We start from the raw sequence: 25,348 nt of genomic DNA on the forward strand, positions 1-25,348 counted from the left end.
GAAAAGAGGACCCCAATTCCCCACAATATACACGTACATTTACCCCATCTTCAAGGAATAATTTCTGTTACATAAAATGATGTTAATGCAAAGACTATTATTAAGCTCTAGCAATTAAAATGGTGTGGGGCTTATGCAGGAAAGGAAAAATGTATGAAATAGTCACATCAATATATTAATATTGAAACAGAGATGTCCCTATAAATCAATAGAGAAAGGGCAGGTTAATTAATAAACATCCTGGGATCATAACCATGGAAACACATAGTTAAACATACAGGAAAAAATGAGACCCCCTACCTTATGTCATACACAAAATACATTTCAGATACATTAAACATCAAAAAGGGGGAATTATTTTAGCATTAAAACTTTCAGAAGCAAAAGCAGGATATTTTTATAATGTTTATGGATAGAGTACAAACCCCTGGGGATAAAATTATTTTAAAAATTCCAAGTTAAACCTTGAAGTGTCTATGTCTCAAAAAGCATCCTTTTAAAAAGTTAAATTTGAGTCATAAACTGGGAGAAGAGAGCATGGAACCACTAAAAGGTGAACATCTAGAAATCAGAGGAAGTCCCCAATTCAAAAAGAGGCAAACCACCCAGCGGCGAAGAATACAGACAGACAATTTACAAAGAACCATATGTTTGAAAAGATGCTTCAGTTCAGTTCAGTCGCTCAGTCGTGTCCGACTCTTTTTGACCCCAAGGACTGCAGCACACCAGGCTTCTCTGTCCATCACCAACTCCCGGAGCTTACTCAAACTCATGTCTATCGAATCGGTGATGCCATCCAACCATCTCATCCTCTGTAGTCCGCTTCTCCTCCTGCCTTCAATCTTTCCCAGCATCAGGGTCTTTTCCAATGAGTCAGTTCTTCTCATCAGGTGGCCAAAGTATTGGAGTTTCAGCTTCAGCGTCAGTCCTTCCAATGAATATTCAGGACTGATTTCCTTTAGGATGGACTGGTTGGATCTCCTTGCAGTCCAAGAGACTCTCAAGAGTCTTCTCCAACACCACAGTTCAAAAGCATCAATTCTTTGGCACCCAGCTTTCTTTATAGTCCAACTCTCACATTTATATATAACTACTGGAAAAACAATAGCTTTGACTAGACGGACCTTTGTTGGCAAAGTAATGTCTCTGCTTTTTAATATGCTGTGTAGGTTGATATCTTTATCAGGCATCCCTAGATATAGGCCCTGAAAATCACACATATGCATGAAAACAGATATAAAGATGGAGGTGTGTGTGTATGTGTGTCCATACACACATGTGTACATGTACCCAGTTCATATCTGGTCCCTGAAGATCGTCTGCTCCATACCTACCTACCTACTTCCCTGCCTACATACATACACAGCCTTTCATTGCATTATGACTTGTAATGAAAAAAAAAGTTTAAGACAGAAACCATCTAAGTATCCACAATTGAAAAAGAGAAAAGCACTGTTTAATAATACTACAGAGTGCTATAGAACAGTCTAAATGGATAAATAAGAACTAAGAGCATTGTAATATATAAATCTGGGAAATAGAGCTGAGAGAAAGAAGTCTAGTTGCCAAATCACATAGACAGTTCAATTTCATATATTTAAAACCAGACAAAATGGGGACTTCCCTGGTGGTCCAGTGGCTAAGACCCTGCACTCGAAACAGAGAGGGCCTGAGTGTGACCCCTGGTCAGGGAGCTAGATCTCACATACAGCAGCTCAGAGTTCACATGCCTCAACCAGAGACCCCGTGTGCCGTAAATAAGACTTGGTGAAGCCATTAAATAAATAGGTTTTTTTTTTTTAATTGAAAAAAGATTTTTTTTTTCTTTTTTTTTCTCAGGCAGGTTGATTCCTCCAGTTCCATTCTTCTTTCTCAAGATTGCTTTGACTATTCGAGGTTTTTTGTATTTCCATAAAAACTGTGAAATTATTTGTTCTAGTTCTGTGAAAAAGAGCATTGGTGACTTGATAGGGATTGTGCTAATCCTCTAGATTGCTTTGGGTAGTATACTCATTTTCACTATATTGAATCTTCTGATCAATGACCATAGTATATTTCTTCATCTATTTGTGTCATGTTTGATTTCTTTCATCAGTGTTTTATAGTTTTCTATATATAGATCTTATATATATAGATCTTAAAAAAGATTTTTAAAAAAACAGACAAATTCTAGTATTTGTGAGGAAACATGTATTTGTTTTGGAATTTTTGCTTGCTGGTTTGTCTTTGGCCACACCACAAGGCTGGCAGGATCTTAGTTCCCGGACCAGCAACCAAACGTATGCCCCCTGCAGGGGAGGCACAGAGCTCTAACCACTAGACCACCAGGGAACTCCCAGGAGGCATATACTTGTGGTGAGAGTTGCACAAAAGCTCATGATGAACATCAACACAGAAGGTATCTCTGGGGAGGAAGCGAGAGTGATGGATTCAGGAGGGGTGCAACTCAGATTGAAACACTGAACTAAAGTAAATGTGGAAGAGATTTACTAGAACCGAGATGTTGATACAAGCCTGTGTGTTAGGTAATTGTAAATGTGTTTGAATATTTTCTAATAAAAATATGCTTTCAATAATTTGCATCAGAATATTCCAAACGAAAGCTAATTGACAAAAAGTTGGTTGGCTAAACAAAAGCAAAACTCTAAATTCACAAATAATATAAAAAGTAAAAAAGGCTAACACTTTCAGGCCAAGTGTCATTTATTAAACAAAAATAAATAACAATTTGTAATAAATCAGTAGAGTGTGTTTTCAGTAAAAAAAAAAAAAAAAAGTCTATGAATGACCCTCTGAGCATCAACTAGAAAATGCTGAGATGCAGCGCAAAACGAGATACTATTTTCTTAGAAATGGAATCCATAAACTCATGCAGCTGGTTTTAAAAGCCGACACATGTCGTGATATAATTTCAAGGTTTCATTTTATATCGCTTCTATAGAAATCAGTCTTTGAGAGCTCATTTGGAGGTTCTAGCAGGGCAGCGCAGCTATTCCTACACCTATGACCAAATAACAGTCCTCCTCTGTCCGGGAAGGTGATCCTCTCCCACTGAAAGCCCACTTTTGGGGGGGGTTGCACGTGGAGCAGTGAGGCAGGAAGGGGACACCCACCTGCTGGCCAGACCAGCCAAACCAGCCCTGGCCATCAGTGGGGTGACAGCTGTCGCAGCCAGGTTGCTCTCACATCCAGAGATCACTCTCTGTCCTCGAACATGTGTTCCAAAATCTGTGGAACCACAGAAACAGCACCAAAGTGGCAGCTCCAAGCCCGAGCCCCAGATTGGCTGGGTCTTTGCCTTACCAGGTCCCATCCAGGTACAGGGCTCCTCGAGCCCAGTCCAGCCCTGACTCAGCTCTAACAAAGGATTCAAGTCTAAGAACCATCACTCCGTGGGCTCCGAGCTTTATCTTACTGAGCTAAATGATCTGACCTTCCAACCCAGCACCTCGCGAAATTACATCATTTAATCCTTCCAATAATTCTATGACTTGAGCAGTTTTGTTTTGTTTTGTTTTTTTCAAGAACAGAAAGAGAAACAAAATTCAGAACAGTGGAGGAATACAAGGTTACACAGCTGGAAGATGGCTCAATTAAGATTTGAACCTAGGAGAGTTCAGTTCAGTTCAGTTCAGTCGCTCAGTCGTGTCTGACTCTTTACGACTCCATGAATCGCAGCACACCAGGCCTCCCCGTCCATCACCAGCTCCCGGAGTTCACTCAGACTCACGTCCATCGAGTCAGCGATGCCATCTAGCCATCTCATCCTCTGCCGTCCCCTTCTCCTCCTGTCCCCAGTCCCTGCCAGCATCACCTGCCTGCAAAATCCCATGACTTAAACACCTTAACATGGTCCTGGAAACTTATCCTTTTTTTTTTTTTTTTTTTTTTTGAGTTTTAAGACTGTTTTGCTTAATGAAGAAAAATGGCAGTTTATTACTTCTCAGAATTACAACTATCAATCTGAACATTGTTACCCATGACAACCAAGTAGCACAGAAGGAGTTTAGCATTTAAAACACACAAAACCGCATGGAGCCCAGAGACCTCTCAGAGGGGCTTTTTATCAACCTTACAAGGGAACTTTCAACAGGATTTTGAACCCTATCCTTCTGATTAGAACACCTGAATGAACCAATCCTTTCTAGAATCCTCCACCCCTAGATGAAGACGGATCCAACACCTCCAACCTCTGGCTGGGGTCCTGTTTCAAATTGGATAAAATCTTCCAGAAACAAGGCAGTTCCTCCCAGTTAACCCAGTTTTCTTACTGCCTGAAGTTTTCCAGAACTAAGGCTCTTGAGGACCAAGACGGGCAAACTAAGACACGCACTGGCCACTTGCCTTTGACGGCCGAGATGCTCTCAAGAACGACGTTATCTCCACACTAGTTCACCTAGTCCTGGGCTGTCTCCTCCTCCCATTTAATACCCTCTCCTACCAACTCAGCATCCTTCAAGCACAAACCACACATATTAAAACAACAAGCCAATTCTGTATGATTCTTGGGTCTAACTGGAACTCCTGAAAGCCCTACCATAACGTACTTGCTGAGAACAACCTTCCCAATTCGAGTTAGACAACAGGCTTACCGAGGCACAACATGTCCGTAGCCACTATGGCCTACGATGAACACACACATCCCCAGCGCGTCAGCCATTCCCCAAAGGCCCAGACCCACCTCTCTAGTCCCACAGCCCGTTATTTCCCTAAATAGACCTTTTATCGTGTCAAAACTCATCTAGCTGCCATTTCTCTGAAAGAACCTTTGTGGATCTCTGTTCAAGGTGTTCTTCCCACTTAGAACACCTTGCTTCCTCCCCGTCACTCCTGGCAAATTATAGCCTATTTCTCAAGGCACATCACGAATGGTGCCTAACAAATATTATACTTCTCAATAACGAACATTCCACGGTGCTTGTATCCTGGCTATTTGGGTGAGCATGTTATCTCTTCTACCAGATGAAAATCACTGAGGGCAGGGATGATTTATCTTAAGGCTGTCTCTCACCCACATCTTCATAGATACCTACAGTGGCCTAAGAACACAATAGAAAGTCAATTTTAAAAATCTTTCAAATTCAATTGAGAAGTCGAAGGAAGGTCAAGAAAACTGTTACCTAATAAATTAGAATATCTTCTGTTTTCCCAAATCGGAAAAGACAAATCATATATTCTATACATTAATTTCTAACTATATAAAATAGGGGCTCCCCTGGTGGCTCAGACATTAAAGAATCTGCCTGCAATGTGGGAGACGCCAGTTTGATCCCTGGATTGGGAAGATCCTCTGGAGAAGGGATAGGCTACTCACTCCAGTATTCTGGCCTGGAGAATTGGCTTCCCTGTTGGCTCAGCTGGTAAAGAATCTGCCTGCAAGGCGGGAGACCTGGGTTCCATCCCTGGGTTGGGAAGAGTCCCTGGAGAAGGGTACGGCTACCCACTCCAGTATTCTGGCCTGGAAAATTCCATGGACTGTGTAGTCCATGGGGTCTCAAAGAGTCGGACACAAGTGAGTGACCTTCACTTCACTTCATAAAAAATAGAGACTTTATATTATACAAGCATAAATCAATTTAAGAAGAAACCACCAAAGGGGAAATTCCCCAGGGTGGGAGGTATCTAGTTTCCAGTTACTAACGGATTTTAACTGTCATCTCATCCCAAAGTTGGTGACCCTGAGAAATCAGTACATACACGTTATAGCTTCTGACCATTAATATAATTTCCCTAGTTGTTTTCAGCCCAATACTTATTCAAATGCTTGGGGTTCTCCACCTCCCTTCCTAAAAGTATTTCCTTCAATATGCTAAATGTGTAAAAGAAACTTTTGCTGAATCCTTGCCAGAACACACCCAACGATGGAGGCTAGCGCAAATATACCTCCTGAGTCATGCAAGTACAGGAATATCCACCATCTAGAGAGAATAACTCTTGCCTGGAGATCCCATGGATGGAGGAGCCTGGTGGGCTGCAGTCCTTGGGGTCGCTAAGAGTCGGGCACAATTGAGCGACTTCATTTTCATTTTTTACTTTCGTGCATTGGAGAAGGAAATGGCAATCCACTCCAGTGTTCTTGCCTGGAGAATCCCAGGGACAGAGGAGCCTAGTGGGCTGCCGTCTATGGGGTCGCACAGAGTCAGACACGACTGAAGCGACTTAGCAGCGGCAGCAGCTCCACCATCTAGAGAGAAAAACAGCCTAGTAATATAGGAGGCCTCAAAGACTGAAGGCACTGGGAAGTCTTAAGGCACTGCAACTGAACATTCTGCAGCGAGGAATCTTTGTTTTCTCCTGAAGGGAAAAATTCTAGCTTCACCCTGATGGAGGTAGACACCAATGGGACCAGGCTGATAAAATTAAAAACCTGAAGAAGCCGGGGTAAGAAGTCAGGCTGAGATAGGAAAGCTGAACATTAAGGTTTAGACTGCATCAGAGGCAGGGCTCGGTAAGCCAGGAGGTATTGGCAGAAGCTACAGAACCTCAGCTAGCAGTTACCAGGAGTAATCCACAGGTCTGGGAGCCAAACTTGGGGGACAGAGGTGATGGGTCTTGGGGCTCAGGACCAAGTCAAGCAATGGAAACACAAAAAAGTCAAAGCAGAGGAAAGGAGAACAATAGGATTTCAGTGACCAAGATAGATATAAACACAGAATTCTGAATGTCACAGTGACCAAGACATGGGTGCCAAGGGTAAGAACGCAAGAGTCTGGTTTGTGAAATAATTGAGTTCTGAAACTGACACTCTCTGACTTCCTTTATGCATTTTACTAATTGTGAAGCATTCTGAGTTTACAGGTAGATGAAGGAAGTAATTAAACTAGCTGGAGTCCAGGGCCCTTCTGGATACAGGTGAATTCTCCTGGCAGCTGGAACAGTAGATGAGCTGGGTTTGGCAGACTGTGTTTTCCAGATGTGCTCATCACAACATCTCCAAACAAACTTGATCTTCTGTAGTTCGATCTTACCACATCCCTACCAAGAATCCAAGTCTCAATACCCTATGGGAGCAGCTTGCTTGACCTACAAAACAAATGTGGCAGGAGAGAGATGCTGAGGCTTTTGAGAGAGGATCATGGGAAACCTTGCAGCTTCCGCCAGGACCTCTTAGAAAGCCTCTCTTGGCCTGCTCCCTCTAAGGATTTTCTGCTGCTGCTGCTGCTAAGTCGCTTTAGTCGTGTCCGACTCTGTGCGACCCCATAGACGGAAGCCCACCAGGCTCCCCTGTCCCTGGGATTCTCCAGGCAAGAACACTGGAGTGGGTTGCCATTTCCTTCTCCAGAGCATGAAAGTGAAAAGTGAAAGTGAAATTGCTCAGTCATGTCCGACTCTTAGTGACCCCATGGACTGCAGCCTACAAGGCTCCTCCGTCCATGGGATTTTCCAGGCAAGAGTACTGGAATGGGGTGCCATTGCCTTCTCCATTGAGGATCTGCTAGGAGACCTCTAAGCCATGTGGAAAGGCCATAGGGGCAGGGGCGAGGCGGGCAGCCCTGGCGGAACTCTCAGCCATCAGCATCAGCTGCCATCCAGGGGATGTCCCACCCCAGAGGAAGCTTCAGATCAACATGGCCTCAGCCTCCATCTGATTTCAGTTGCTTGAGACACCTCAGGCTTAGCCCAGACAAGCAACTGAGAGAGAGAATAAATTGCTTTAAGACATGTGTTGCTTCTGCTGCTGCTAAGTCACTTCAGCCATGTCTGACTCTGTGTGACCCCATAGACGGCAGCCCACCAGGTTCCCCGTCCTGGGATTCTCCAGGCAAGAACACTGGAGTGGGTTGCCATTTCCTTCTCCAATGCATGAAAGTGAAAAGTGAAAGGGAATTCACTCAGTCATGTCTGACTCTTCGCGACCCCATGGGCTGCAGCCTACCAGGCTCCTCCATCCATGGGATTTTCCAGGTACTGGAATGGGGTGCCATCGCCTTCTCCGAAGCCGTGTGTTACAATGTAGCAATAAGAATCAGTAGCTGGCGATTAGCTGGCCTTTCAAGGATGATTTTGAACATGACTCCCTCTCTAACTGGTGATGTTGAGGCCATGTCATTTACAATGATCACCTCCAGCACACTCAGAAGTTCACTCAGTGACCCCATCCCACCTCTCTTGATGTTCTAATGAAAAGTTTGGTGGAGGGAGAATTTGAAAGTTAAAATGAGACTTGGGGTTATCTGGGAAGTTTGATTTGCAGCGTCTCTGTTATGCCTGTTGCTGCACATACCTGAGATTTAACTAGAGCCAGAAATTGCTGAAAATGTGACGCAGTCTGTATTAAAAGGCTAGGATGGAGAGTGAGCACAGGAGGTAACTGAGTGATTGCCAAGCAACATAAGAGAATCCACGTTAGTGACACTTAGATATGCAGGGGGGGGGTTCCAGATGTTTCTCAAACAGTTAATGCCAGTGACCATGCTGCTGGTTACTTTGTTGCATTTCCTCCCGAAATAGGACAGGTGACACAGGATGTCATTTACCTCCAAACCTTCAATTACTCAGGCAACCTGAGAGCAGGGCCCTCCTGTGGTGTTCCTGAGCACAGAAGCCTCTCTGTGTCCCCTGATTTCTCGTTTCTAGAGAACAGACTGCAGCCTCCAAGACCTTCCCTGAGATCCCAAGGGCAGGTCCAAATGGTTTCTAATCAGGGAAGGGAGGGGCAGCCAAGAAACAACAGCACAGCCTTGGGGCAGCCTTGAGATTCAAAGATGCCTGCTCCCGGGAAGGAGAGCTAGACCAGCCTAGACAGCATATTAAAAGCAGAGACATTACCAACAAAGGTCCGTCCAGTCAAAGCTGGGGTTCTTCCAGTAGTCATGTATGGATGTGAGAGCTGGACCATAGAGAAAGCTGGGCGCCAAAGAATTGCTGTTTTTGAACTGTGGTGTTGGAGAAGACTCTTGAGTTCCTTGGACTTCAAGGAGATCCAGCCAGTGCATCCTAAAGGAAATCAGTCCTGACTGTTCATTGGAAGAACGTTGCTGAAGCTGAAGCTCCAATACTTTGGCCACCTGATGCAAAGAACTGACTTATTGGAAAAGACCCTGATGCTGGGAAAGATTGAAGGTGGGAGAAGAAGGGGACGACAGAGGATGAGATGGCTGGATGGTATCACTGACTTGATGGACATGAGTTTGAGCAAGCTCCGGAAGTTCGTGATGGACAGGGAGGCCTGGCGTGCTGCAGTCCATGGGGTCGCAGAGTTGGACACGACTGAGCAACTGAACTGAAATTGAACACCACAACTAATTTCTTTGAAATCTAAACATTTAAAGTGAAGTCGCTCAGTCATGTCCAACTCTTTGCAACCCCATGGACTGCAGCCCACCAGGCTCCTCCCTCCATGGGATTCTCCAGGCAAGCATACTGGAGTGGGTTGCCATTTCCTTCTCCAAAACATTCAAAGACCTCCCGTAAAGATTTGGGCTGGGTGCAAGGAGCACAAAAGGAAACTTTTATAAATTGCCTTCTGTGTATATGTTGCTTTAGATACGTTATCTAATTTAATCCCTACAGCAACTCTGTGAAGTTATCCTCACTTACAGAAAAAGAAATGGAGGCTCAGAGAGATCAACTTGGTTTGCTTCCTCCCCTTGCTTTGGTGCTTAACATTAAGAAATAGGAGTATAAACTCTAGAGTCAAACAGGTTTGAATTAATGCTCTATTTTCTTCAGAATGTTTCCATTAGAACTGGTTTTTTAATGTACAGCTCATCTCCACTTTTATATATGGCAGTTTCTCTATGACTTAGCTTTCAGAAAAGTTATGTTTTTCTTTAATGACCTAGTGTCTACTTTCTTTAACTCCTGACTTAACCTATCTGGTAAATATCCAGTGTTGGAGGTCCATTTAATTCAAATAGTAGCAGCATCGTGCATTGAAATAAAACGGGGAAAGAACACAAGTCATTTTCAAAGGTACAGAGGTGTAATTCTATGGTTGCAACGTTACTGTGCCATTTGGTCGCTGCATCTGCTTATTTAACTTCTATGCAGAGTACATCATGAGAAACACTGGGCTGGAAGAAGCACAAGCTGGAATCAGGATTGCCAGGAGAAATATCAATAACCTCAGATATGCAGATGACACCACCCTTATGGCAGAAAGTGAAGAAGAACTAAAGAGCCTCTTGATAAAAGAGAAAGAGGAGAATGAAAAAGTTGGCTTAAATCTCAATATTGAGAAAACTAAGATCATGGCATCCAGTCCCATCACTTCATGGGAAATAGATGCGGAAACAGTGGAAACAGTGGCTGTCCTTATATTTTGGGGCTCCAAAATCACTCCAGATGGTAACTGCAGCCATGAAATTAAAAGACGCTTACTCCTTGGAAGGAAAGTTATGACCAACCTAGACAGCATATTAAAAAGCAGAGACATTACTTTGCTGACAAAAGGTCCCTCTAGTCGAAGCTATGGTTTTTCCAGTGGTCATGTACAGATGTGGGAGTTGGACTGTGAAGAAGGCTGAGCGCCAAAGAATTGATGCTTTTGAAGTGTGGTGTTGGAGAAGATTCTTGAGAGTTCCTTGGACTGCAAGGTGATCCAACCACTCCATCCTAAAGGAAAACAGTCCTGGGTGTTCCTTGGAAGGACTGATGCTGAAGCTGAAACTCCAGTACTTTGGCCACCTCCTGCCAAGAGCTGATTCATTTGAAAAGACCCTGATGCTAGGAGGGATTGGGGGCAGGAGGAGAAGGGGAGGACAGAGGATGAGATGGTTGGATGGCATCACTGACTCAATGGACATGAGTTTGGGTAAATTCTGGAAGTTGGTGATGGACAGGGAGGCCTGGCGTGCTGCAGTCCACAGGGTCGTAAAGAGTCAGACACGACTGAGCAACTGAACTGAACTGAACCAATCAGAATAATGTGTGTGAGCTGATCGAGCCCTGCACGCACAGACACACGCAGTGGATGGTGTTCCCGCTGGGGCTCTGGTGCGCTGACTGTGGGACGTCCCAGCCGCTAGGCCAGCAGGCGGCTTCCCCACAGGCTGGTGCGAGTGCGTCACCAGTGCTACTGCCAATCCGCTCCTTTCCTGTCACTTGGATCCTTGGTTCTTACAGCCTCAATGGATAAAAAACTGACATCTGCTACCATCTGGTGGACTGCATCTCAAATTCTCTAAAAGAACCAGTGAAGCAAAGCAAAACAAGAGGCCTCATGTTCAGAATGGGAGAAAATAGTAGCAAATGAAGCAACTGACAAACAACTAATATCAAAAATATACAAGCAACTCCTACAGCTCAATTCCAGAAAAATAAACGACCCAATCAAAAAATGGGCCAAAGAACTAAATAGACATTTCTCCAAAGAAGACATACGGATGGCTAACAAACACATGAAAAGATGCTCAACATCACTCATTATCAGAGAAATGCAAATCAAAACCACAATGAGGTACCATTTCACGCCAGTCAGAATGGCTACGATCCAAAAGTCTACAAGCAATAAATGCTGGAGAGGGTGTGGAGAAAAGGGAACCCTCTTACACTGTTGGTGGCAATGCAAACTAGTACAGCCACTATGGAGAACAGTGTGGAGATTCCTTAAAAAACTGGAAATAGAACTGCCTTATGATCCAGCAATCCCACTGCTGGGCATACACACTGAGGGAACCAGAATTGAAAGAGACACGTGTACCCCAATTTTCATCACAGCACTGTTTATAATAGCCAGGACATGGAAGCAACCTAGATGTCCCTCAGCAGATGAATGGAGAAGAAATCTGTGGTACATATACACAATGGAGTATTACTCAGCCATTAAAAAGAATACATTTGAATCAGTTCTAATGAGGTGGATGAAACTGGAGCCTATTATACAGAGTGAAGTAAGCCAGAAAGAAAAACACCAATACAGTATACTAACGCATATGTATGGAAGTTAGAAAGATGGTAACAATAACCCTGTATACGAGACAGCAAAAGAGACACTGATGTATAGAACAGTCTTATGGACTCTGTTGGAGAGGGTGGGAAGATTTGGGAGAACAGCATTGAAACATGTATAATATCATGTATGAAACGAGTTGCCAGTCCAGGTTCGATACACAATACTGGATGCTTGGAGCTGGTGCACTGGGATGACCCAGAGGGATGGTATGGGGAGGGAGGAGGGTTCAGGATGGGGAACACAGGTATACCTGTGGCGGATTCATTTTGATATTTGGCAAGACTAATACAATTTTGTAAAGTTTAAAAATAAAAAAATTTTTTTAAATAAAATTAATTAATTAATTAATTAAATAAAAAAAAAAAACAAGAGGCCTCATAACCTGGAATTCTCTGACAATGTTTTCTCCTTGTTCTCAAAACTGCGAGTCTACAGGCCAGTGTATCCTGTGTTATATTTGGAAAACATGGCACCCTCTGTACAGAGAGGAAAAGTAGCCCCAGAATAGCAGTGCTAACTATTCCGGGTCGGGGGCAGGGGTGGCCTTTTGCCAACAAGCCTTTAATGTGGATCCGTAGCTTCCTGCCAATTTTGCTTCCGTTTTTTTTACATGCAACACAGGATGGAAATATAAATGGTCTGTGATGCAACTTGCAACTGCTACCCATTAAAAAACTGTGGTGGTGACTTTTCCACTAACTAAGGGACCTTAACTCTAGGCCAGTGGTTCTAATTCTCTCTCAGTAATGTGCTTTTTCCCTGGTTCCAAACTGACAGCTGGAATTAAGCAAAGACTTGAGTTTCATTCTGCGGAATGACAATCATGGGAATGCTAAGAGGTAAGTAAAAAATGAGTCTACAATGTCTCGTAGACTAAAATCATAAAAGCATCTGCAGGCATCATGAAGATGCAACAACAGAATGCAGAGGGTTGTAAATCAGACTGAACGCAGACTAGGCTGAAGAGTAAGTAATGATAGAGCACAGATTAGCTTCAGCAGTAATCCTGCAGGAACACATCTTACTGGGGCAACATCGGTCTTAGCATAAGCAGGCAGGAAGGGAAGAAGCAAACGGAAGGATTCAGAGTCCCGAACAAACAGGCATAATCTCTAAAATAAGGTAAAGTAACACAACATTAGATCTAACTTTTTTCAGTCTAAATGAAAGTGGGAAGAAATTAAAATTGTCTGTCACTAATCAGCCAGAATTGTTTATCAACCCAGCTGCTGCTGCTACTGCGGCTGCTAAGTCGCTCCAGTCATGTCCGACTCTGTGCGACCCCATAGATGGCAGCCCACCAGAGACAAGTTAAAAAAAAAAAAGCGAAGACAGCACATTATTTGATACTGATAATCAAATAAATATGAAAGAAAAGGTAAGATGTTTGAGAAATTGAGAAAAGCCATTTAAAACATAAGACCCCCCCACTGAAGTAAACTTACCAGGGATGTCTTGCTAACTGGTTGATTGACATGAACCACTTTCCCATTACAGGCTGAAACTGAGCAGGACCCTGTGAGGCCTGCCCCAGCACAAAAGCCTTTCCAGGTCCCCCATTTCCTGCTGGTAAGAAAAATGTTTCGGCCTCCTAGACCTTACCTGCATTCCAAAGAGCAGATTCAAACAGTTGCTAATTAAAGGAGCGAGGGCATGCAGAAAGAGAGGGAAAGCAGACAGGCAGAAACAGCGCAGTGATAAGGCAGCGTCCTAGCTCCTCCTCCAGGGACACACACACACAGTCTGACACAGATCTCTGAGTCCTTCTGCTGGAGCGAAGGCCCCCATCCAGGTGGAGGAGGGTGACTTCAGGCTGAGCACAAGCACGTGACCCCCGAAGCCTGGAACCAGAAGGCTAACAACTGAGATTCCCAGATCACCCTGTTACCTCCTCACCAACCCATCAGAGGAACAGGGCTTCACAGACCCTGAAGCCCTCCCCTCACGTTTTCCTTTAAAAACTGTTCCAAAAAACCACTGGGGACTTTGGGGGTTTTAAACTGTAGTCACCCGGACTCTTTGTCCGGTGCCCTGCAGTAAGTGTTGCACTTTCCTTCACTTCGACCCAGCATCAGTAGATTAGCTTTTCTGCTCAAGTGTGCATACCCACATTTGGTTTGGAAACAAAACTGTAAAAGCTCAAGACATGGGTGAGAAATAGCTCAACCAGACACTCCAGCAGCCCAGAGTCATATTGAAACAAGAGAGAAGAGGGCTGGGCACAACCTTGAAAAGAATGACATCAGGGTGAGGAAAAAGAGCAAACACCACTGAGAACCAACTAGGTCCAAGATGGCGGAAGACGTGACTTCCCATGGACTGTGAGCCTCATACATGTTCAGTGTAGCACGGTGGCTAAATGGTACACCCGCAGGCGCCATGGCAGTCCTGAGGCTGACCATAAAAGGACACAGAGTGGGCAGTGGCCCTGTTCCTGGAAATCTCTGCCCTTCCTCCAAAACAATTGGCATACTCCTCCCACACTTTAGCCTATGAAATTACCCAGTCCACGAAAACTAACCACGCCATATGTGGGGGTCTCTTGCCTCTGAGATGGCCCACACACCATTTGTGGAGAGTGTTTCTCCCAAAGCTACTCTCATCTTTTGAGAAACACCACATTCTGTCTGTGGAATGCGTGTCTCTCTAAATAAATCCACTTCTTACCTATCGCTTCGTCTCTCACTAAATTCTGTCTGTGGTGAGATATAAAGAACCTGAGCTTCACTAAGTCCTGAGACCAGGTGTATGATCTCAAAGGACAATGGGTCTCAGTCTCAATCTGATCTGTGCAGCTTCAGTGTTGGACCCAAATATAAGCTCTAGGAGATTTTACTGGCCTGAATGGAGCTCAGGAGGGGAAGACTGATGCTAGAAATGGTATGTGTCCAGGGAACTCCCTGGCAGTCCAATGGTTAGGACTTGACACTTGTACGCGTTCACTGCTCTGGCCTGGATTCTATCCCTGGCTGGGAAACTAAGATCCAGAAAGCCACAAAGTGTGGCCGAAATAAACTAAAAAAGTAAAAAAGAAGTAGGGTGCATCCAGGAACCCAGAAACCAGGAATGCAGTCCACAAAATAGAAACTAGCGGGATTCTGTGCCAGGAGAAGGCAAAGCGTCGAGGAAACTTGCCTTCTGGATGGGAAAAAAAAAGAAAGATTCCTGGGGGAAAAAAAAGTGAAAACCCAGGCTTGCTCCAGTCATATGTGAAAGATAATAATAAAAAATTGTTGTCTTTGTTATAGTTCTGGGGATAGCTCATTATACAGTGAAAGGTAATCAGTACCCAGAATTAGAAGAATGATTTTATACTTCTTTCGCTGGGCTGGAATTTCAGGCAAAGAAATTAACACTGGTCTGAAACTGACGAAACCCCTGAAGTAAACAAACCCACAAACAGAAGCAACAAAACCATTTTGAAGAGATGTGTCCAACTCACTGCAGCTCACACACTTGTAGCTCAAAATAAAGATAAGCTCGCAGTGAGAAGCGAAACGACAGTGGTGGGGGTGACATAGTGATGGGGATTGAGGTGTCAGTCCCCAGTTACGTAATAAGAGTAAATATACGTAATAAGTAAATAATGTACAATATACAGCCAAGGAATATGGTCAATAGTACTGTAATATCTCATACGGGGACAGACGGTCACCAGACTCCTCATGGCGATCATTTCATAGTGTGTGTAAATGTCAGCTCATTGTGCAGATTGCCTAAAACTAACAGGAGAGTGTACATCACCTATATTTCAATTTTGAAAATTGCAAATCACTTAAGGAAATAGAGAACCATAAGAGACAGCAAACAAGAAAGAAATACAGAAAACTTTACACACGGGGAACTCTACTCAGTACTCTGTAATGACCCATATGGGAAAAGAATCTTAAAAAGAATGGACACATGTATATGCATAACTGATTCACTTTGCTGTACAGCAGAAACGAATACAACATTGTAAATCAACTCTACTCCAATAAGATTTTTTTTTAAAGAGAAAGAAACCTTTACAACCTAAAGACAGGAGTTTATAAATTGTGTATTTCAAATTATTAAACTTTTAAATAATGCACACCTTAGCTACTTCTTAATTTCTGAACCGTATCTTTATTCCTTTCGCAACACTGGTAGTAACCTCTGTTTCCTTTATCTGAAAATGGGGGTGGGAAGAGGGAATTAACTAAAAAGGGCTCAAGGGAACATTGGGGTGATGAAAATATTCTATGACTTGACTGCTGTGGGATTACAAAACTGTGTTTTTATCAAAATTTGTTAAAGTGTGCATTTTACTGTAAAAGGGTGAATCTTACTCCACGTAAATTAAACCTCAGCGCATGACACTTGAAAAATCACTCAGTCTGCTGCCTTTCAGGGGAGCCAGACAGAAGACAGAATGAAACAGACACTCACTCAGTGAAAAAGAATTTTTGCAAAGATTCCCCATGAAATAATCTCACCCAAACAAGCAAAGTCATGGGGAAAGGTTGGATTCAAGTCCTATGGAGGGCTTACGTATTTAAGTCAGTGAAGACTGACCTGAACACCAGGCCCCAAAAGCTGGTGAGGGTCAGATAGTGTCACAGGGAACCTGCTTCCCTGGGGAGATTCAGGATCAACTTCCGGCCACATCCATTTTTTAAAAATGTGTAACGGAAACATTTACATTCCTTTACAGCCCTGAAAAAATAATAATTAAGTCTTGAGGAAACAGGTTTTTCACTGAAAAGTGACTCAGAACACATGAAATCATTCAAACCCAGACTTTGCCAGTAATAAATAATATAACCTTGCACCAAATACCTCATTTCTCCTTATGTTTGTGGTCATAAAAGGAATGAACCAGCAGCTCGCTCTGGTCCTGTCCTGCCTTTATAACCCAAAGTTTTATAACACGGTGGACTTAGGCAAGGAGCCACCAAAACTTCAAAGTCACAGTACTCAGTTGGAGAAAAATTAGAGACCTGTAAATTCTAACTGCCATGGCAGATTAAAGCTGTACCATTTCAGAGAGTACTAAAATCAGGCTTTCCTCAAAATCTCCATTGGGGTGGAGGGGTTTGCTGTGGAAACTAATTTCTCACAGATGCAAACAGAAGGAAAATGTTAATATTTATATGAAGTTTAAGAAGAATTAGAAAGTGAGTCTCATACATCATGTTCCGTTCCTTCTAAGTTCTATTTTAACTTTTTGTAAGAGATTATTTATGTAGCACTTCAGCCAGTATAAACAAAACATGGATTCTATTAAAAAATTACCAGCCTTTTTGCATGATTTATTTGGACTTCCCTTGTTCAGCTGGCAAAGAATCTGCCTGCAATGCGGGAGACTTGGGTTCAATCTCCTGGAGAAGGGAACAGCTACCCACTTCAGTATTCTGGCCTGAAGACTTCCATGGACTGTATAGTCCCTGGGGTCGCAAGAGTCAGACACGACTGAGCAACTTTCACTTTCATGCTAATTTCTGGGGTAAGCTTTCTTTCATCCCCTCAAAGCTACATTATTCCACAGTCAGACTGTGATTTCAAAGAATCATCTATTTGGTCAGATCTAACCATTCAGATCGGAGAAGGCAATGGCACCCCACTCCAGCACTCTTGCCTGGAAAATCCCATGGATGGAGGAGCCTGGTGGGCTGCAGTCCATGGGGTCGCTGAGTCGGACACGACTGAGCAACTTCACTTTGACTTTTCACTTTCATGCATTGGAGAAGGAAATGGCAACCCACTCCAGTGTTCTTGCCTGGAGAATCCCAGGGACGGGGGAGCCTGGTGTGCTGCCGTCTATGGCGTAGGACAGAGTCGGACATGACTGAAGTGACTTAGCAGCAGCAAGAGCAGCAACCGTTCAGATCAGTGATGCTTGTTGTGTCTTCAGCTCGATGAGCATATATTTACTGCCTGGGAAAACAAACCCGCCTTCTCAATGTCCTAAGTGCTCTGAGCTTCTCTGTAGCACTGGATTCCATTTCTGCGTTAGAAACTCCGCTGTCAGGATTGTGACCGTTGTATAGCACAGTCTGTGCTAAGCTGGTGGAAAAGCTTCATTTCTCCCTTCACTCTATGAACCAATTTCTGGTAGTTTCATCTTTTTTCTACATGTCAACAAATAAACATTTTTCAAGACTGAAAAAGAAAGAAAGAAAGAAAAGTACCAACCAATCGCATGGAAACCCAGGGCAGGAAAACTAGCCAACCTTCAGAAGGTGCTGAAAGAGGGAACATCCGAGCTGAGGTTCCTCTTGATTACTCTGGAGCTTATTCAGGCACCAACTGGTAAACCGCAATTAAAGCCTGGCACCCAAGGAACCAATCAGGACCCTGTGGGGCTCCTGGGCACAGAAGCCTTGTTGTGTCTTCCATCTCTTGTCTGTCAGGAATAGGCTTCAGCCTCCACCACCTTACCTGAGTTCCAAAGGGCAGGTTCAGACACTTGCTGATCGGAGAAGGGAGGGGGATTCGGAGACAAGGGAGGAGCAACCGAGAAACAACAGGGACCCTGGGGCAGGTCCCGGTTCCCCCTCCAGGGACATACAGTTTTGAGGACGTTATCCCACTGTCTGGCATTATCCCCTTTGTCTGGCAAAGCGATAAAGCTATTCTTGCTACTTTACCCAAAACTCTGTCGTTAAGATTCAATTTGGCACCAGTAAACAGAGAATGTTTTCCGCATCACTAATTTTCTGGAATTAGTACAGACCTCAAAGGTAAAGAGAAGGAAATGGCAAACCACTCCAGTGTTCTTGCCTGGAGAATCCCAGGGACAGGGGAGCCTGGTGGGCTGCCGTCTATGGGGTCCCACAGAGTCAGACACGACTGAAGCAACTTAGCAGCAGCAGCAGCCAAAGGAAAAGCCTCAGGCCTCCACAAGACTACCCTCATGTCAATCCCCACGGAACATCTGGGCCCCACCGTTACCTGCACGTCTGAATGGCTGGCTATCAATTCAGTGCTGTGCTGCTTAGTCATGTCCAGTTCTTTATGACCCTATGAAATATAGCCCACCAGGCTCCTCTGTCCATGGATTCTCCAGGCAGGAATACTAGAGTAGGTTGCCATGCCCTCCTCCAGGGGATCTTCCCAACCCAGGGGTTTAACCCAGTTCTCTCTCCCACATTGCAGGCAGATTCTTTACTGTATGAACCCCCAGGGGGGCCCAGGGCCTCCCACAAACCACTCAGCCTTGATAATTTGCTAGGCTGACTCACAGAATTAAGGAAGCACTATACTTGTGATTACAGTCTTATTGTGAAGGATACAGATCAGGACAAGTCAAAGGAAGAGACATAAAAGCCAAGGTTTGGGAGAGCTCTGAACACATAGTTTCCACGCCCTCTTCCCATGGAGTCAGGACATGCCACTCCTCTGGCATATAAATGTGTTCACCTACCTGGATGCTCCACTGAGTGCCCGAGTCCAAGTGCTGGCTGGGTTTCACTATGGAGCAGTATCAATTAGATGATCAGTCCTGTGACTGAGTTCCATCTCCAGCCCTTCTCCTCTTCCTACAGGTCAGACTGGCCCTCAGTCTCAACCCTCCAATCATGTTCTTGTTGTTCAGTCGCTAAGCCGTGTCTGACTCTTTGCGACCCCATGGACTGCAGCACGCCGGGCTTCCCTGTCCTTCACTATCTCCCAGAGCTTGCTCAAACTCATGTCCTTTGAGTCGATGATACCATCCAACCACCTTATCCTCTGTCACCCTCTTCTCCTGCCTTCAATCTTTCCCAGAATCAAGGTCTTTTCTAAGGAGTCGGCTTTTCACATCAGGTGGGCAAAGTATTGGAGCTTCAGCTTCAGCATCAGTCTTTCCAGTGAGTATTTAGGGTTGACTTCCCTGGTGGCTCAGACAGTAAAGCATCTGTATATGATGTGGGAGATCTGGGTTCGATCCCTGGGTCAGGAAGATCCTCTGGAGAAGGAAATGGCAACCCACTCCAGTATTCTTGCCTGGAAAATCCCATGGATGGAGGAGCCGAGTAGGCTACAGTCCATGGGGTCGCAAAGAGTCAGATATGACTGAGCGACTAAACTTTCAAAAACTTTCTAATCACGTAGATGGTCTTTCTGCTGGCCAGCCCCCACCCTGAAGCTATATTTAAAGACTGACTTTGAGGCATTTCATTAGTATAAATTCAAGTGCGATCCAAGGGGCTTATGAATAACAAAGAGATTTCCACCACTTAGGAAATCTCAGGAGTTTTAGAAGCTCGTAAGGAACCTAGAATAAAGATCAGATGAATTCTTTATTACACAGCACAGCTCATCTCCAATTCTCTCTGTGCAATCTTTTTTAATAGTCTTTCTCTGCACAAAGGTATTCCTGGCTTCCAGATGCTGGTGGATCATGACCATCCCAGTAGCAGAGCTCCAACTACCTAACATCCCTAGGATACCATGTTAAATCTCTGGAGGAGAAAATCCAAGTGCCTCAGCTTGAGTTAAGAGTCCATTGGTCTAACAAGCTGTGAACAGAAGGCTAAGTCATAGGATGCTTCAAGTTGGGCTGACAATTCTCAGAGACTGATGCCAAAAACTCGGCCTCTGTACACCAGTGCTGAATTGACTCTCAGAGACAGAGTTTGGGATGAAGCAAAAAGAATAGCTTTATTGCTTTGCCAGGCAAAAGGGGACACAGCAGGCTCATGCCCTCAAAACTGTATCCCAACCCAGGGGAATTTGGTAAAAAATTTTTTTCAAACACCTGACTACCTTTGATGCAACACTTGCACTTCTAGGAATGCATTCTAAGACATCTCAAAGATTAAACAGCAATGTGTTCATACAAAAGTATTTATAAAAACTAAGAACAACCAAATGTACAATGATAGCAACTGCTTAAACAAAGTTTATCCATCCACAGGTTAACATTCTCTGCAACCACAGGAAGTATGCTAGAACAGAATAGTAGTGTTCTGAATAATCAAGTGAAAAGAGCAAATAATGAGATTGTCTATGCTTATCTATACAATTTTAGATAGAGAACATTATAATACATATTATCTATAATAATTACATCTATAGCACATATTATTATCTATAAATTATAGATACATATTTAGATAATTTTAAAATACTCATCAGATATACACCAAAATATTAACAGTGGCTCTTTCTAGGTAGTAGGGGTATAGGAGATTTTTACTTTGTATAATACATTGTTCTCTGTTTTTCACAGTTTCCATAATAAATTAAGCTGCATTATTTTTATAGTCAGAAAACAATCATTTTTCAAAGTGCAGATTCTTCAAAGAGGGAGGCACCAGTTCTGCCCATCTTGTTTGCATGAGAGATGAATTCAAACAGTTTTCAATCCTCTCTGAGGCGGTCACAAAGGTGGAAATGTGCCTTGGGTGGCTGCAAGTAAACTCTGTCTTCTCCACAAACTTGTGGAAAGTTTAAATATTCCTTCTCAAAGCAAAACACAAACATACATTTCTAAGAAGGGTAAGCTGCTTTTGATGATGATTTCCTACCAGAATAATCAAGCCATTATTCAGAATTTTCCAAAGCAATAATACAAACAATAACAACATCATAAAACATACAATAAAAAGCCTAAAACACAAAACCAAAACAAGATCATCTCATTAAATAATCCAAGAGATTCCTGTTTAAAATGTCTAGGCTCTTGCGACTTCTCCGGCGGTCCAGCGGTTAGGACTCTGGGCTTCCACTGCAGGAAGCAAGGGTTCAATCCCTGGTCAGGGAACTAAGATCCCTGCAAGCCATGTGGCACGACCAAGGCGGGAAATGCTCCTAGACTCTCACTAGAAGGAAATTTTTCAATAACAGTTTTGATTTAGGAATGACAACCCCAAAATGACTTGGTTTTCCTCTCTTCGTGGTGCTTTCATGGACATGTTTGGGTGCCTCTGAGGGCACTCAAGTGCTGTCTGCTAAGAGAAGTGTGATTGGTGGGAGAGGAAATGTATTTGCACTGTTCAAAAGCAAAACAGACCATGCGCTTATGATTTTTCGTGTATTTTTATCTCCTATAAGTATAGCATAACTGAGTTTAAGTAAGTCCACCTCTCTCTCTCCCCTCTCTTTCCCAAATATTTCTCCCACTTCATGCCAAGGTGGCCAAAACACACCACTATTAAATTACTCCCTGGATCCTGAAAGCATTTACTTTATGAGGAATCTCTCATTTACAAACAAATACTTCCCAAGCCAAATTCAGCTCATCCTTGATTAGATGCAGTCATCTGAGAGTAAGACAGTGACCAGAAAGGTTGCACCAGGTGAGGGGACTGTATGCCAAGGACGCTCACGCGGGAAGGCACCTGGAAGCAAAAGGCAAAGGGAAAGGATCCTAAATGCAAGCACTGCAGATTATCCACACGAAGACGACGGATACAAGAATTAAATTCCAGGGGAAAAAAAGGATGTGCTTTTAAAATCTGATAGCTCATTGGTAAAGAATCTGCCTGCAATGCAGGAGACCCCAGTTCGATTCCTGGGTCAGAAGATCCACTGGAGAAGGGATAGGCTACCCACTCCAGTATTCTTGGGCTTCCCTGGTGGCTCAGCTGGTAAAGAATCTGCCTGCAATCAGGAGCCCTGGATTTGATCCCCGGGTAGGGAAGATGCCCTGAAGATGGAAAAGGCTACCCACTCCAGTATTCTGGCCTAGAGAATTCCATGGACTAAGAGTCGGACTGAGCAACATTCACTTTCACTTTTAAAACCCAGGCAGCATCCACTTTCTCTTGTACTCACTCAGTTGTGTCCGACTCCTTGTGACCCTACCGACTATAGCCCACCAGGCTCCTCTGTCCATGGGATTTTTCAGCAAGAATACTGGAGTGGGTTGTCATTTCCTTCTCCAATGCATGAAAGTGAAAAGTGAAAGTGAAGTCGTTCAGTTGTGTCTGACTCTTCTCGATCCCATGGACTGCAGCCTACCAGGCTCCTCCGTCCATGGGATTTTCCAGGCAAGAGTACTGGAGTCGGGTGCCATTGCCTTCTCTGTTCACAGGTACTAATTCCTGACAGTATCTTGCACCATAAACTGCATCTCTATGTCTCCTTCCAGAGAACACAACCAGCAACAATGCAAAGATAAACAGCTCGGATCATCTGACAATGGCTGGCCATTAAATCATTTGGAATACTTAGCTTTTGCTTTTGCACACATCTCTACTTCAGATGTCTCCACTGAATTACCATGTATTCATTTACTCAGTAAATGAATGCCTTGCGTGAGCTGGGCATTGTGCTTAGTGGAGGATGCATGAAAAATGTCTGTAAGGCAGACCCAGTTTGGGAAGTGAAGCAGCCCTCTTGCAATTGTGAAACTGAAAGTGATGGTCAAGGGGATGGGAAGCAGAAGAGAGACCCAGAAATAGCCTCCATGGAGCAGTAATGACTGCTGTGCTGCTGCTGCTGCTAAGTCGCTTCAGTCGTGTCCGACTCTGTGTGACCCCAGAGACGGCAGCCCACCAGGCTCCCCCGTCCCTGGGATTCTCCAGGCAAGAACACTGGAGTGGGTTGCCATTTCCTTCTCCAGTGCATGAAAGTGAAAAGTCAAAGTGAAGTCACTCAGTCGTGTGCAAATCTTAGCAACCCCATGGACTGCAGCCCACCAGGCTCCTCGTCCATGGGATTTTCCAGGCAAGAGCACTGGAGTGGATGCCGTTGCCTTCTCCAGTGACTGCTCGGGATTGCCTATCACTGCCCCTCCATTCTTTCTTCTTGGGGTTTCTACCACCTGTAGTGGGACACAAGTGCTAACCGAAGGAAACCCCCCACTAGTTGGCACTTACTAGTGCCTGAGCAATATCACGTCTCAGCCACTGTTTGTTAGTTTATTAATTGACTAAGTGAACAGATGCGTGGTGCACATTCAGTCGTGTCCGACTCTTTGTGACCCCATAGACTGTAGCCCACCAGGCGCCTCTGCCCAGGGGATTTCCCAGGCAAGAATGCTGGAGTGGGTTGCCATTTCCTTCTCCAGGGGATCTCCCCAACTCAGGGATCAAACCCAGGTCTCCTGCATTGCAGGCAGTTTCTTTACAATTGAGCCACCAGGGAAGCCCAAATGCATGGTAGTCCTCTTACTATTATCCTACCCCACGTCCCCTGGTCAAACCCAGACAGACAGCCGGCAGTAGGGAGTAAAGAAGAGCCTAGTCCCTGCTTGCCCACCCCCTTGCTCAAATCTGCTCACCTCTTCTTTCCCTTTTCATTTCAAAAACATACTGGTTTATTCCTGTTTTGGTATTACCACATGAAAATGAGCTTCCCTGGTGGCTTAGAGGGTAAAGAGTCCACAATGAACAACAAGCAAAGCATTTCTCCAGTTATGAGATCAATTTGATGTGTTTTCATTCTATATCTCACATTGGAAGGAGAGGAAAATTTGATACCTGGGCCATGGGGTTGCATAAACGTTTAGCATATTTAACTGCTTCAGTTTCAGAGGATCTCAGAGATAAATGGCATGTCTATAATTATACCTCTACCATCAGTAAGCTTCAAATTACTAGGTGCTCTCAAAGGTAGAGAAAAATTTTAAGTGTTTTTAATGAAACTTTAGAAGTTGCATATTCAGTAATTTGGTATCTCATGGAGTTATAGACAAGGAGATGTCTTAGAGATTCTACTTACCTGAAGGGAGATTTTTCAATCAACCTATCTGACTGGGATATGAGAAGACCACCAAGAAAAGCCTGACCACCAAGTAAATGCAAAGTCTTTGAGGTCCACAAAAGCATTCCACCAAATGTGTTTAGTTGAACTGTCTGGGTTTTGTAGGCATTTAAGTTCTGATTCTTGGCCTTAAAACTGATGGGCTACTTTCCCCAAAGTCAGGAGGATCATAAAAGGAGGAGACACATTCATAAAGCCATGAAGAACCACCAACTTTTAAAAAACGAGGCATCACTGAGGAAATATAAACCTGGAAGGGGCCTCAGAAATCATGCAACTGGCTTCATTATTGCAGGTGAGGGGCAGAGGCCCAGCTGGTCACACTTTAAACAGATCAGAGTTGCATCTCCCAATGCCCAATACGGGTCTTATGCCATCCACAGAGTGGTCCAAGAACATGTGTTTTCAACAAACATTGCCACTGGTCAGTGTCATGGCCATTCAATGGCTCTCCCATCCCTAATGTTTTGAAAACCTTTTTTTTATCTAAATATTAAGAAAATCCAGACTTTCTGGGCTTCCCTGGTGGCTCAGACAATAAAGTATGTGCCTACAATGCAGGAGACCTGAGTTTGATCCCTGGATCGGGAATATCCCCTGGAGAAGGGAATGGTTACACACTCTAGTATTATTGCCTGGAGAATTCCATGGATAGAGCAGCCCATTGGGCTACATTCCTTGGGGTCACAAAGAGTCAGACATGAGTGAGTGACTAACACTTACTTATGTGCTTTATAGCCTTTCTAACCATTTAAAAGCAATTGAAAAAATTAATAAAACTCTCATGAGGCCAGGACA

General features: G+C 44.0%; 1 long non-coding RNA gene across 2 annotated transcripts in view; it reads right to left on the reverse strand.

Moving 5' to 3' along the window:
• LOC113884990 overlaps positions 1–25,348 on the reverse strand; it is an 84,318-nt gene that overhangs the window by 19,066 nt on the left and 39,904 nt on the right. The window contains exon 3 of one of the 2 annotated variants that reach the window (XR_003509087.1): positions 20,475–22,182. The exons of the other annotated variant lie outside the window; for it this stretch is intronic. This is a non-coding gene — a long non-coding RNA (uncharacterized LOC113884990). Of the gene's footprint in view, positions 1–20,474; positions 22,183–25,348 lie in introns of those variants that run through there. 2 annotated transcript variants of the gene reach the window in all.

Source organism: Bos indicus x Bos taurus, chromosome 27, assembly GCF_003369695.1.
Source record: "Bos indicus x Bos taurus breed Angus x Brahman F1 hybrid chromosome 27, Bos_hybrid_MaternalHap_v2.0, whole genome shotgun sequence".
Classification (NCBI taxonomy): Eukaryota; Metazoa; Chordata; class Mammalia; order Artiodactyla; family Bovidae; genus Bos; species Bos indicus x Bos taurus.